General features: G+C 36.1%; 1 protein-coding gene across 2 annotated transcripts in view; it reads left to right on the top strand.

Annotated features, from left to right (window-relative positions):
- Positions 1 to 7,555: 7,555 nt before the first annotated feature.
- The window catches only part of LOC127072856 (zwei Ig domain protein zig-8-like), a 315,596-nt gene continuing 309,664 nt past the window's right edge, over positions 7,556 to 13,487 (top strand). For both annotated transcript variants that reach the window (XM_051013673.1, XM_051013672.1), the window contains exon 1: positions 7,556 to 8,649. The gene's annotated coding sequence lies outside the window, so the exon portion shown is untranslated. The remainder of the gene's footprint in view (positions 8,650 to 13,487) is intronic.

Below are 13,487 nucleotides of genomic sequence, written 5' to 3'. Positions count from 1 at the left end.
CCCTTTAAAGTGGCTTACCGCACACACAGACACACTCACAGGCACACATGTACTCATGCACACACAGAAATGATTATTTAGAATACATTGACACGTGAAGCTCAATTCCCGTAATAGTTCACTTTCAACTTCCTATTTAAGTAATTTTCTAAATTTCAAACGTATTGAAAACTTTTCATCGACTCCAATCGAATTCGGATCTACTCTATCTTGGAAAATGAGATCTTTGATATTTTTCATACGACGAACACGTTCTCTTCAAATTTTATCCGCAAGAAAAGGTTAAAGAACGCGTACGTACATACATACATACATACATACATACATACATACATATATATATATATATATATATATATATATATATATATATATCACGTACATACATTCATACGTACATACACACACACAGATGTTTTATACTCGCTTGGATTTCGGTCGAGCGGTCCACCTTTCATCTTTTCCTTTCTCTCTCTCTCTCTCTCTCTCTCTCTCTCTCTCTCTCTCTCTCTTTTCGTGACCTAAATCCGACATGGGTGACGAGGTTGGAGGATTAAAGAGCGGACTACGTGAGAGGGAAAGTCTAACGTTGAAGTGTTCCCTTGAATGACGACAATTTTTGACGCGTTGACCGATGAAAAGAAGAAACTTATTTATTCGTGTCCTGCAGTTGAACCGGTTTCTTTATATTTAAAAGATATTTTTTTGTTTATATATATATATAAGAAATATTAATTATTAATATTTTGTTTTATATATGTATATATAAGAAAATATGATCTCCTTGATACTGTAAAATTTAATTATAAATTAAGAAACTTGATTTCGTAACGTAGAAGATCTAAACACGTCCGTCCACAAACGAATTTTATAAGTAACTAAATAATATTTGGACCATGTATCGGTTACGACGTAGTATAACGATGTTATCTTTGTTTTTGTTTCCAATATGTGCTTTGTTATCTTCTTCCGTTTTTGTTTATTTCGACAGTCACAGTACTCAGTTTGTAAAGGTCGAACGAAAACAACGTATATCAATGAGTCTTAGCTTTAACTTGGAATATTTTTCCTTTAGGTATTATATTATATTATTATGTATTAGATTAAATATCTTATAAAATATTTTATATAAAACACATACACACATATATATCACTATTACATATTATAGTTTATAAAGATGATAATATGGAATGACGAACATGATTGCTTCAACGAAATTAAATTCGATTAAAACTAAAATGAGATATATAAACGATACGTTAGATATAAACGAATGAATAACGAATTAGAAGAATCGAAAGATACAATATTATAGTACATTCTTAGAATCGATATTATATTGTCACACCGATTTGTTTCTTTCAATTAATCGATTAAGAAAAAAGAGAAAGAAAAAGAGAAAAGAAAAGGAAAAAAAGAAGAAGAACAAAGAAAAAAGGAAAAAAAGTGGAAAAACAAGAAGGAGCAAAGAAAAAAGAAAAATACTTAGGGAACGAAAGACATTAAATACATTTTCTGTGGTTGGAATTGAGATTGCTTTCCGCAACGTATGTATGTTACAACTCGATAACCTAAATGCAGGTGGTTGGTCGCATTAGTCCCGTACCCTATTCTATGGTAGTGCCGGCCGGACGCAGTTTCCCTGTTCAGAAGCTGAGCCGTCGGCGTGCAATGTCCTATCCAATCTACGCGTGTATGGGTCTCTACAGTTAGCGGATACCAAGCGAGTCTAACCACTCCTAGTCTACTACTACCGACTACTATCGCCATTCCCTTCGAATCAACTACTATTACTATTACTACACTGGTACTCCTACTACTACTCCTACTACTACTATTACTACACTGGTACTCCTACTCTACTACTCCTACTACTCCTACTACTACACCTACTACTACTCCTACTATTACTATTACTATTACTAGTACTAGTACTACACTTCTACTACCACTGTCACCGCTACTACCGCTACTACTATTTCTACTTGCAAACGTAGGGCGGTGCAAAGCCCGTTGTAAACGTACACGCGTGGATACAGTGGATCCTATAGTAACTAGCATGCGAGAGATGGATGCTTCCATTGAGGAGAAGAGAAGAGGAAGTGCGAGAGATGGTACAGAATGTTCAGGAAGCTTCGCCAAAGGTGACAAGGGATGTATAACGTTGAAATCGTTAACCTTCTGCGGGTTCACCTATCTGCGGTTTAATTCCTTTCCTTCTTTTTTTCGTTCCTCTCTTTTTTCTCTTGTTTTTCTCTTTTTTTTCCATTTCGTTTTTTCTTTTTTTCTGTTTTTCTATTTTATTTTGCTTCTTTGTTTTTCACTCACGCTTCATTAAACGATCTAAAATATTTTTATCGTTCTCGCGAGAAGCTCCACGACTCTTTAATCCGTTCGTTTACTCGTTATATACTCTTTAGAATGTATTTAATATCGCGTTTGTCTGATTTATGTTGTAATTTTTTATGTCGTTAGAAAGTAGAGAGAGAGAGAGTGGGAGGGAGGAAGGGAGAGAGAGAGAGAGAGGGAAAGAGATGCAGAGTAGGTATTATATGGCAAAACTTATGCGAGAGAGCAATTTAATATAAAAAATGTCGCTGGTAACTTGAGAATTTTATGTATGTTGCACGAATTCATTGAATTTTCGACGACAGTAGTATGTAAACGTAAAGGAGTCGTGGTAATTATTGTTTTTAGTACGAATAAAAAGATATTCTTTTCTTTTTTTTACCTACGAAGAAATTAATTAATATTATAACGAAATAAGAGAGAGAGAGAGAGAGAGAGAGAGAGAGAGAAATTTCTAAGTTTTAGTTACATTTCTCAGCAAATAACTGATCTCCTTTGATCGACATGGTATAGATTTTCTTTGTAGCTCGTCGAGCTTACAGATATTTTATGGTAGTCACGACAAAGGGATTATACTTGACGTTACTTCACGGTTTTAACATTGAACGAAACAGAATTAATTTTACTATTCTATTTGTTAATTAGTGCATACGTTTGATCAATTTTGATCAGATCGATTTCGTTTATTTTGACGACCGAGATATACTAGAGATGCAGTGCTCGGGTTTGCGTCAAAGTTAGTTATATCAATTCTGAAACCCTTCCACTGTTCTTCTCATCTGTTTCTCTCTCTCTCTCGCTCTTTCTCTTTGTCTCTATCTCTCTTTCTCTTTGCTTAGCTATTGACAAGCGCGGAAAATGATATTATATTGCGCTATTTCAATTAATGGAAACGTTTCTTCAATACACGAAACTAGTAAAAGTTACGTTTGACTCGCGTTACGGTTATGCTTAAAAAAAAAAGAGAGAGAGAGAGAGAGAGAGAATGAAAAAAGAAAGAAGAAAAAAATTTAATTAGAAGAGAAGAATTAGTAACAAAAAATAAAAAAAGAAAAAGAAAAAGAAAAGGAAAAATAAAGAGATCTATGTCCTTCCAATCATATAGATCTTTCCTTCTTTTTCTTTATTCTTTCCTTTTTTTATTATTTGCTTTTTTTTTCTTTGTTTAACTCAACGAATCAGAGCCGAAACAAAACAACATGACGACGAGGCAAGTCTCTGGTACCCATGTAAATTCGAAATCGCTTGAAAATGTATTCTAACGGTGACGTCCATTCTACGGGGCGGCTCTATACCATCGAGATTGCCGTAGCTGCTACGTTGAAAGCGGTGTGTTCGTTGGCACACGAACGACCACTATTCATGAATACCTTGCGCATACGTGGTTCTCGTTCGAAACAAAAGTTACACATGGCATGTTACACGTGCGTAGTAGATATATACGATACGGGCGCGAGTATCGGCGATGCACACTTCGATTTCCAATAGATTGCTTTGTGTTTCGATTGGTTTCGATCGAGGTCCGTTCAAAATCAGATTCGTGTGAAGCCTATGATATGATTCATACATACACATACACACAAACGTATGTGTGTGTATGTGTGTGTGTGTAGATGTATATATTTTAATTATATTTTTCTATTTTCAAATGGAGATGTCTTTTGTAAACAGACGATGATATTCGATTCTTGAGATGAAAGAATGAGAGAGAGAAAAGACAAAGATTTTAAAGGAATCTTCAAAGTAAGAGTAAATGGATACTAAAGGTTATCGCGTTGTCGAGTAAGGACTAGAATAGAAATGGTTTTATCCTAACGATTTAAGCTTCTGCCGGATGGTGAGAACCGTGAGCTAAACGTTCGTAACTCCTGTTACAAGTAACTAGTAATTAAGCGAGGCGCTGCTGTGTGAAACGACTTAGCTATATACCTACCTATCTCTGTACCTACGTACCTACCTACCTACCTACCTACTCTTCTGTTTCACCTCCACCTTTCAACCGTCTCGAAAGTGGTCGAGTAAACCGAGCGTGTTCTTGACTTACCTCTTACAACTTTGATATAGAAAAAGTATAAATATTCGATCGATTTCCCATACCAATATCGATTTTTATGTGGTGACTTTTTACAAGTATTACTTACCTACCGTTCATTGTTAATGATTTCGTTCGTAACGAGATTAAAAGTGGGTACTTTATAAACGTTCCCGTTTAAAATCATATTAGAAAGATTACGCCGTTAAAAGGGCCAAGAAATTGAGCTCCCTAAATTGCCTTACCCTCTCTCTCTCTCTCTCTCTCTCTCTCTCTATATATATATATATATATATATATATATATATATATATATATACACACACACAGACAACAGGCGTAGATCGATCGGTTGAATTTTTATGGAAATTTTCTATAATCTTCTTCGAGCTAATAACAACGATCGAACTACTATACTATTTGATATATAACGAATAATTTTTGCATTCGAGAATAAATATAAAACACAAAATCGTTTGATAATAAAATTAGCAACGAGCGTATCAAAAATATTCACTTCAAAATATTTAAATACATTTAATTTTGTTTTTTAACCGGTTTCGAAAAAAATAACTTAAACGAACAAAGATTCGATCTCTCTTCTCTCTCTCTCTCTCTCTCTCTCTCTCTCTCTCTCTCTCTCGATAACCTATCGTTTAACGTAATTATAAAATAATTAATAACTTAAGATATAACATAACTAATCCGAACGAACGAGATAGCATTCTTCCGCATATCACTCAAATTCAACTCGCGTTCTACGTCGGATTGGTTTACGTTGAAAAGCAGTAACATAATCGATGTACAACGATGTACAACGTTTGTTTCCTACCACTACGGGCAATTAATGGCTTAATTGGCAATTATAATCGTGATAGGCGGTTTATTCGCGTGTAAAATGAGCTCGGTATTATGGCTCACCTATTTCGTCATCGGAGCAATTTGAAATATAGAATATTGATTAGATTAGAAAAATTCCATGATATACTATCGTTACGAATCCTATCGTATATATAAAATGTGTTCAATGAAATATTAACAAAACGTTTTCATCGAAACGAATGGTTTTATTATTTTTTCTTTTCCTTTTTTCTTTTTTTAATGGATTTGATTGTCGAGCGACACCTTAGTAAAGACGCAAGCAGTTTCAACGAATGGAAAAAAGGAGCCCTTTGTAAACCATTGCTCTGTTTATTGCGAAGGCGAAGCCATTCCGACACAAAGGCTGAAAAGAATAGGAAGCCTTCCACGTACCACGATCATCGACAGTTACAAAATCTACTTAGAAGAATAGATATAAGCAGGAGAAAAAAAAATGGAAGGGAAATTGAATAGAAAGATATGAAATAATCGTATACGATAAAAAGAAATTGTTATAATACCACTATGCTCATCGCAACGACCGACGCGACGTGTGATTTCGTTCTTTTTTCTTTTCTTGCCTTTCCTTTTCTTTTTTTCTTCTTCCTTCTCTTTTTCAAACAGAAATTATCGTTATATGACAGATAAGATGAAAATCGCGTGCTATAAAGTAGACTGTTCTTTTTCTTCTCTCTCTCTTTTTCCTTTTGCTGTTTCTTTTTTTTCTTTATTTATTTATTCTTCTCTTTCTTTTTTTTTTAAACGCCGTGGGACAGAAATCGCGTGTTTAAAAAGTAGACTAAAGGGAATCTACAAAGTACAAACATACCTACTCCTTCAAGGTGAGTACTTCCGGGAGAGATAACAGAAGCGTCGTTTAATATATGTACGCACATTGATATCTTCGTTCATTTGCATAAAGAAGAAGAGAGTCCTGTCGCAATCGTGGAAGACTAAATGGCCTCGTTCCGAGATATAATCGATGAAAATACGCTGACATCCCCTTTTTTGCTTCCCCTCGTCGCTCTTGATATCTCCGTAGTTCTGCTTTTCATAGTATTGTAAAAGGTTTTGATCGACGTTTAAGCAAATGACTGACGATGATCCATTGAAAATTAATTGTCACGGATAATTCAACGATCGAATTTTGATCATGACATTTAATACTTCTTTTTTTTTGTACAGGACGATTCGATAATTCGATTGTTATTTCTTTCGATCTAATTCTTTGATATTTTTTCTATTGCTATCTTATAATTATTGTAAGTTTTTTTTTATTTCCTTTTCGCCCAGTTAAGAAATTGACGAAAGATTATTCGTCACGTAATATCGTATTTCGAAGTCCTGTTGTTTCCTACTGCGGTCAGTTTTAAACGATCTTCTTCACTTCAAAACGATGGCGAGCGAACGACGTGGAAACAAGTTTAAACGTTGAAACTTTCTTCGAGTTTCACGTTCGAACAGTCCTGCAAGGTCGTTACAATACGAATTCTTAGAGAGCGAAAAATAATAAAAAACAAAAAAAAAACACTCGCACACACATACACAAAAGAAGGAACGATAAATTTTCTGATCGCGTTATCATCAATTTTTACGTTGGTTCAAATATACAAGTCTTCCGATTTTAACAATATTAATACTAATTATTTTTATCCCTATATATAGATACATCTTTTCAAACTTTATTAAATGGAAATGAAATCTCACGTAAGTAAATAAGTAGATGAGTAAGTAAGTAAGTAAGTAAGTAAGTAAGTAAGTAAATAAATAAATAAATACATACATAATTCTTTTCATACTTTAACCAAATATAAATTATTTTAATAATTACGTCATTACCCATAGATACATCCTCCTAAACTTTATCGAATAAAAATGGAATCGCACATAAATAAATAACTAAATAAATAAATAAATAAACAAACGAACAAACAAACGAATAAATAAGTAAGTAAAGAAATAAAATAAATACATAGATATAGGTAAAACGAATTAAAACGACGTGAAGTCGTTTTGATAGGAATATATGTATGTGTAAATATATAAGTGTTATTCCGGTGTTAAAAATTGTCTCTTAAGGCGAGTTAATTTCGAGCGATAATCCGGAGGCGTCGGCGTAGTCGAATTTCGCGGAATCCAGGGCGCGAAGAAAGGTAAGGCCTCGCGGTGATAAGAGCATTGGCACAGGGTGGTAGGAGCTCGTTGAGGGATGGAATGGGATGGGGGTAGTAGTGGTAAAGATAGGAGGAAGGGCAAAGTTGGTTCGGGGAACGGCCGTCGTTAGGGCGCTGCTACCCGGCGAGACGTCAGTTCGCTATCGTATCGCGAAACGGTCGGATCTCCGCGAGAGCGTGTGTCCTTCGTTAATGAGAGAAGTGGAATGTAAAAGAAAGAAAGGAAAAAGAGAGCAAGAGAGAGAGAAAGAAAAAAAGAGATATAAAAAAACGTGATTGTGGAAAAGAGAGAGAGAGAGAGAGGAGATCGTTTGTATAATTAGTTTGAAAATAATCATTAAAAAGATGGTGAACGAAGATGGTTATATTGGTCTAAGATTAACAAGAGGATAAAAATTGATAGAGAGAGAGAGAGAGAGAGAGAGAGAGAGAGAGAGAGAGGGAGGGAGAGAGAGAAGAAGACAGCAAGAAGATATATCCGCGCGAATTCGAAAAAGAAGGAGGCTCGAGAAGGTCCGATTGGCCTAACTTCGCTACGATGCGCGCCGGGATGAGCCTCCCGCGAATGACGAACCCTCGCGAATAAAAAAATAACAATAAGGGTTAACATTGTTTCACGAGAGTCGCGCGCGTCGCTCCCGAGCAGCGTGAAGCTCGCGAGATGCGAGGAGAGGGTACAAGGGTGAAGAGTTCGTGTGACTCGCGTGCATCTTCCCTCGTTGGCGGGTGATACGACGGAGGGGAAGAAATATTTTTAATGTATTCTTCGTTATTCCTCTTATCATTCGTCGTCGTGTGCGCGAATATTTGTGAATCGAGATAATAATAATCATAATAATAATAATAATAATAGTAATAATAGTAATTAATATTAATAATAATAAATAATAATAATAGTAATAAGATTTAATAACATAATAATAATTATAATAGTAATAATAGTAATAGTAATAATAATAAAAATAATAATAATAATAAAATAGAAAAGGTGTCATTAAATTTTGTGTGTCGTGTACAAGACGAAGACGGTGTCGTTCGAGTCGTGTTCAGTGACGGAACAGTGTTAGTTTGAAAGCGCGACCTCTCCTCCATTGGAAGAAGATAGAAAACACGTGGAATAAAAGAAAGAAGAAAGAAAAGAGACGGACGTACGAAGGAAGAACCACGTCGACCGTCGCATGGACCACAACTCGGAAAGGAAACGAACCTGACCCGCTTGCTGAAACGGGGGTAAGATAACGAGGGATTTTTCTCTTTTTTTTATCTCTTTCTCTCTCTATCTATCTCTATCTCTATCTCTATCTCTATCTCACTATATACTTTTTTGGTTTCACTCGACTTCGATGTTTCGACGTTCTCTCTCTCTCTGTCTTTCTCTCTGTCTCTCTCTCTCTCTCTCTCTCTGTCTTTCTCTATCTCTCTCTGTCTTTCTACCACCGAATTAATTTCCAACGTTCTTCCCACTCGCGGCACCGTGCCAACCGCCTTTTCTTCCTCCTAATGAAATTCTTTCGATGCGCGATGTTACAAATTGAAATTAGCCCCCGAAAATATTTTTCTTCTTATTTTTCTTACATACGAGACAAGTAGATAAGTTTAGCTTAGGTATCTAGTAGAATATCCCATATGTATTATTTTTGTAAAAGAACACAAACAAATAAAAATGAAAGAAAGAAAGAAAGCAGAAGAAAATGAAGAAGCAAGCGAGAAGCTAGAAATTTTCGAGTATTTTCGTTGTATTTCGAAAGGAAGTAAAAAAAGTCGAGATTGAAAATTTCGAGTGGATGCATATATACTTTTGCTTGTGTTTTACGTGTGTCAAAAAGAATACATTTAAAAGGTTAGACGTTTCTCCAGGGAAGTTCTAAAAATCTTTCCTTGCGATTTCAATGGCCTTTCGAAAGAGTTCACGCTTTTCAAGTTCATAAGAATTCTTTTTCTCTCTCTCCCCCCCCCTCTCTCTCTCTCTCTCTGACTTTTTCTAAACTTCCTTCCTCTCGTGGCACGATCCACGGCGTCCCTCGTCTTTGCTTTGACGGACTGCGAAATGATCTTCCTCGCCTGCTCCTTTTCTTTTGTGCTACTTTTCGACAGGGCGTTATCTCCTTTCCTGTCATTCCCGTTCCATCCTACGGACAAAATAAAAAAAAAAAAGGAAGAAGAAGAGGAAGGAAAAAAAAAATCCTAGCTCAACTTCCTATACCTCGTGACTTTCTTTCATCTCTTTCTCGCTTTTCTCTCTTTTTCTCTCTTTCTATTTTTCTCGTTTTCTCTATTCCGGGCTATTACATACAGAAGATATTAGTTTACAATAGACACTTGTACCAACGTAGATGAAAGCTTTTCACAGTGGCACTTGTTCCATGTATCGATAAGTTCTCGGTATAATAGAACCTGTGGAATAATAGTTCTCTTGCTCTTTCTCTCTTTCTCTCTCTCTCTCCCTTTTGCTCTCTCGCTCTTTCTATTTTTTTTTGTCTTCTTTCTCCCTCCCCCTCTTCTCTTTCTCACTCGTCAGATACAACTTACACATCAAAGGTAGAATCTACGTGACAAGAACGAGGTCCGTTATTTTTTTTTCTCTCATTTCCAATGCACTCTATACTAACCCAACCCTACCATTATTTATTTCCTCTATTCTCTTTACAAACGAAACGGCGGAATATGAATTTCACGTAAACGAGGATCACAAAGATTCTTTAACTTTAAAAGAAATTTCCTTTAGGCAATCTACGTTGTTTCTATTGATATACCCCGATACCTCCTATTGTTCGTGTTCCATTAGTTTTCCAACCGGGAATAAATTTATTTTCTAATTTGCTTCGAACACGGAATTCTTTTTCCTTCCTTTTGGAAAAAGAAAAAAGAGAAACACTTGTGGGTTGTAACTACGATAAAGGGGGATGAAAAATTCGTACGTTTTTCTTTCCAAGAGGAATGGGATATTAACGTTAATATCGGTCGAGCATAGCATCCAGATGCAAAATGCCCTTAAGGTTTGTCATTAAGGAATAACCGATTTAAAGTGCGCCATCAAAATTGGGTCGGTTTGCCTAACGTAAATGAAAGAAATTAATCAAGTCTCGTCTTTCAAAAAAGGGTGTCGCGAACATAATGGTGAACATTAAGCCCACCTGCCTTTTATATCCAACCTACGATCTTGATCGCCTAGTTCGTGTTATCTCTACTACTACTACCACCACTTTTTCTTCTTGTTTGTCGTGTCTGATAAATTACTAGGAAGTCATATAGTCCGTCATCCGTTATTTTACCTTTTAGACGCGATCATCATCGTTTAAAATAAAAATTTCTTTTGAGCAGACCGCCCTCGCATCGTATTCTCATCGATTGACGACCCTTACCAGCTTATTACGTCTTCTCCGCTTCGATCGAGCGTATTTAACAAGCTCTTTACAAGATCGCTTTGAAAAAATACATACATAGGTAGTTGCTCCTTGTTAGTTGCTTGGCCAACGTGTTACGTGACGAGTAAAGTTTCCCGTCTCGAGGCTTTATTTTTTCTCTCCTTGTTTTTTTTCCCCTCTTTTTTTTCATCTTTTTCTTTTTCGTTCTTTTTTTTTTACGTTTTCTTTTTTCTCTCTTCTTCTTCTTTTTTTGTTATATCAAAGTTAAAAATAAGAGTGCTTTTAGAAAATCACGGACACTCGAGGACGAACGCTTTGCTAGCTTTCAAAGATGGTGAAACAGACGGACGGACGGACAGAGAGAGAGAGAGAGAGAGAGAGAGAGAGAGAGAGAGAGAGAGAAGAAAAAAAAAGATCAAGCCACGGAAAAATACATATTTTCGTGCGGATGGTTCAAGCAAAACTTCAAACGTTTCCGGAGTGCTATCTGCTAATTCACAGGTGCACGCAACTGCGTTTCAGCGTTTTATCTCGGAAGATACGTTGAATGGAATTTCCTGTTTCACGAATGCATACTATACTATTCTTCCGTCTCTCTCTCTCTCTCTCTCTCTCTTTTTCTCTGTCTCTCATTTTTCTCGCTCATTTTCCTCTGTTTCTCTATCTCATGCATTTTCTACGTCAAAATAAAAGTTGTACATTTCGATTCCAGCCACGTCTACGTGATCGTAACTTTCGAGTCTATTTGAAATTTCGTTTCTACTCACCACGACGCATTACCTATCTCCCGATCGAAATTTACTTTCATTTTTTCTCTCTCCCTCTCTGCTTTTCTCGTCGATTCATGGCATCTGCTTACTTACGTCAGAAATCAGATTTATCGAACTCGCGTCGCTTATGCCCCCCTTTCTTCTCCTCCTCCTCCTCCTCCTCCTCCTCCTCCTTACTACTATAAATTTCGATACTTCGTACGAATCGTTAAGCATATTTGATTCTTTTCGAATTTCGCGCGTCGTTCATCGACACCCCCACGACCCCGATTGCAGTTAAATCGAACTTGGGAAGAGTTATAAGGAGTATGATCCGATATATTCGCGTATACATCGTAAAAAGATTTTCCATTACGGTTTCAAATGGTGGAGATTCAAATTCGTAAAAATAAAGTGCGAGGATGGGGATGGAGTCATAGGCGAGGGGTTGAAGGAGGAAGCGGACTATGGTTTAAAACCAATGTTCACTTTTCTCTTACCAAGAGAACTTCTCGATAATATGGCGATCAAGTTTCTCCAGTGCCTGGATTTGGGTTATGTTTAAAACTGAACGCTTCGATGGAAGTTCTTCGATTTGTTATGAAACTGAAAAGTCGTTTGACTTTCGTTCGTCGTTTGCTCCAAGAAGAAGAGAGAAGAAGCAAATGTGTGTGTGTGTGTGTGAGAGAGAGAAAGAGAGAGAGAGGGACAAGCACAGAAAAAGTTTTTGTTTTTATTTTTTTTCTTTAAATGTTAATTTCCGTCCCAACGCGCGTACTCGATTATCTTTCTTGCTCCGTCTTATTTTCCTCTTCTGTTGCTATCGAATCATAAAGTCAATATAAAAGCGAAACGGAACTTTTTATCGTCGATATTCATCGACAGTAACTTACTTATTACGAAGATTACTACTACCTCGTAGTCGTCACGTCGTCAAGCGTATCTTAACGAACTATATTTCTTCTTTATTGTTTCCCCCTGTGATAATTTATTCCTCGCAAGTATTTAAATATCTTCGAACGAAGGAAAGCCAATCAACGGAAATTGGAAACTGGTAAAGGGCGCATATAAATATGTAAGATTAAAATGAACGAAACGGGAGAAACAAATATATATATATATATATATATATATATATATATATATATGATTTATAAATTAACAAAGTTATTTACAATTATATTTGTTTACATGTATTATTTTCGCACGAAGGTAATACGTAGGTACATACGTACATTATACCTACGTACATATAAAATTTCTTTGTACCTCGTACGTAATGTACAATCGAATTCGCTTCGACTATTTTCTCGCTTTTCTTTTCATTTTTTATAATCATTGATTCCGAATGAATCGTCGAGTGAAATATATATTAAATAATTCCATCGGATTTATCAAAGATATACATACAACAAAAAAAAAAGTCGAATTTGTCTTTACGTATCCATATCTACGTATGTATTTAACGATAAAAGCAGATTGTAAAGCTTACGTAAATATTCGAATGAAACATTTATACATAATACATACATTTAACGCGTTATAATCAACAAACGAAAGATCTTTCTTGAAGATATTCCAAGTCGATGAAACAATGGTGAGTATAATGGGGTAGGTATCGTAGAATATTTTCGTAAAAGGGAGAAAGGGGTAAAGTCTTCCCTCTCAAGAGGGAAACACCGTAGAAACACCGAAACAGAGGACAAAGCGATGAAAACGTAGGCTTCTGTAGTGGATGCCGCTCGCGTCGACACACAAAGTCCAATGCGCACGTCGTTGCTGGATCGAGTAAGAGACGTGTTGGATGAAAAGAGACACGATGAACGTACCCTATGTAATACTACAGGCCTTTCTCTCTCTCTCTCTCTCTCTCTCTCTCTCTCTCTCTCTCTCTCTCTCTCTCTCTTTCTCCGTTTCTGTATCTGTTTCACACACACTCTCTGTCTTTCTCTCT

Source organism: Vespula vulgaris, chromosome 2 (genome assembly GCF_905475345.1).
Source record: "Vespula vulgaris chromosome 2, iyVesVulg1.1, whole genome shotgun sequence".
Lineage (NCBI taxonomy): Eukaryota > Metazoa > Arthropoda > Insecta > Hymenoptera > Vespidae > Vespula > Vespula vulgaris.
The sequence above is the reverse complement of the archived record's forward strand: the minus strand, read 5'-3'. Positions and strand labels throughout refer to the sequence as shown.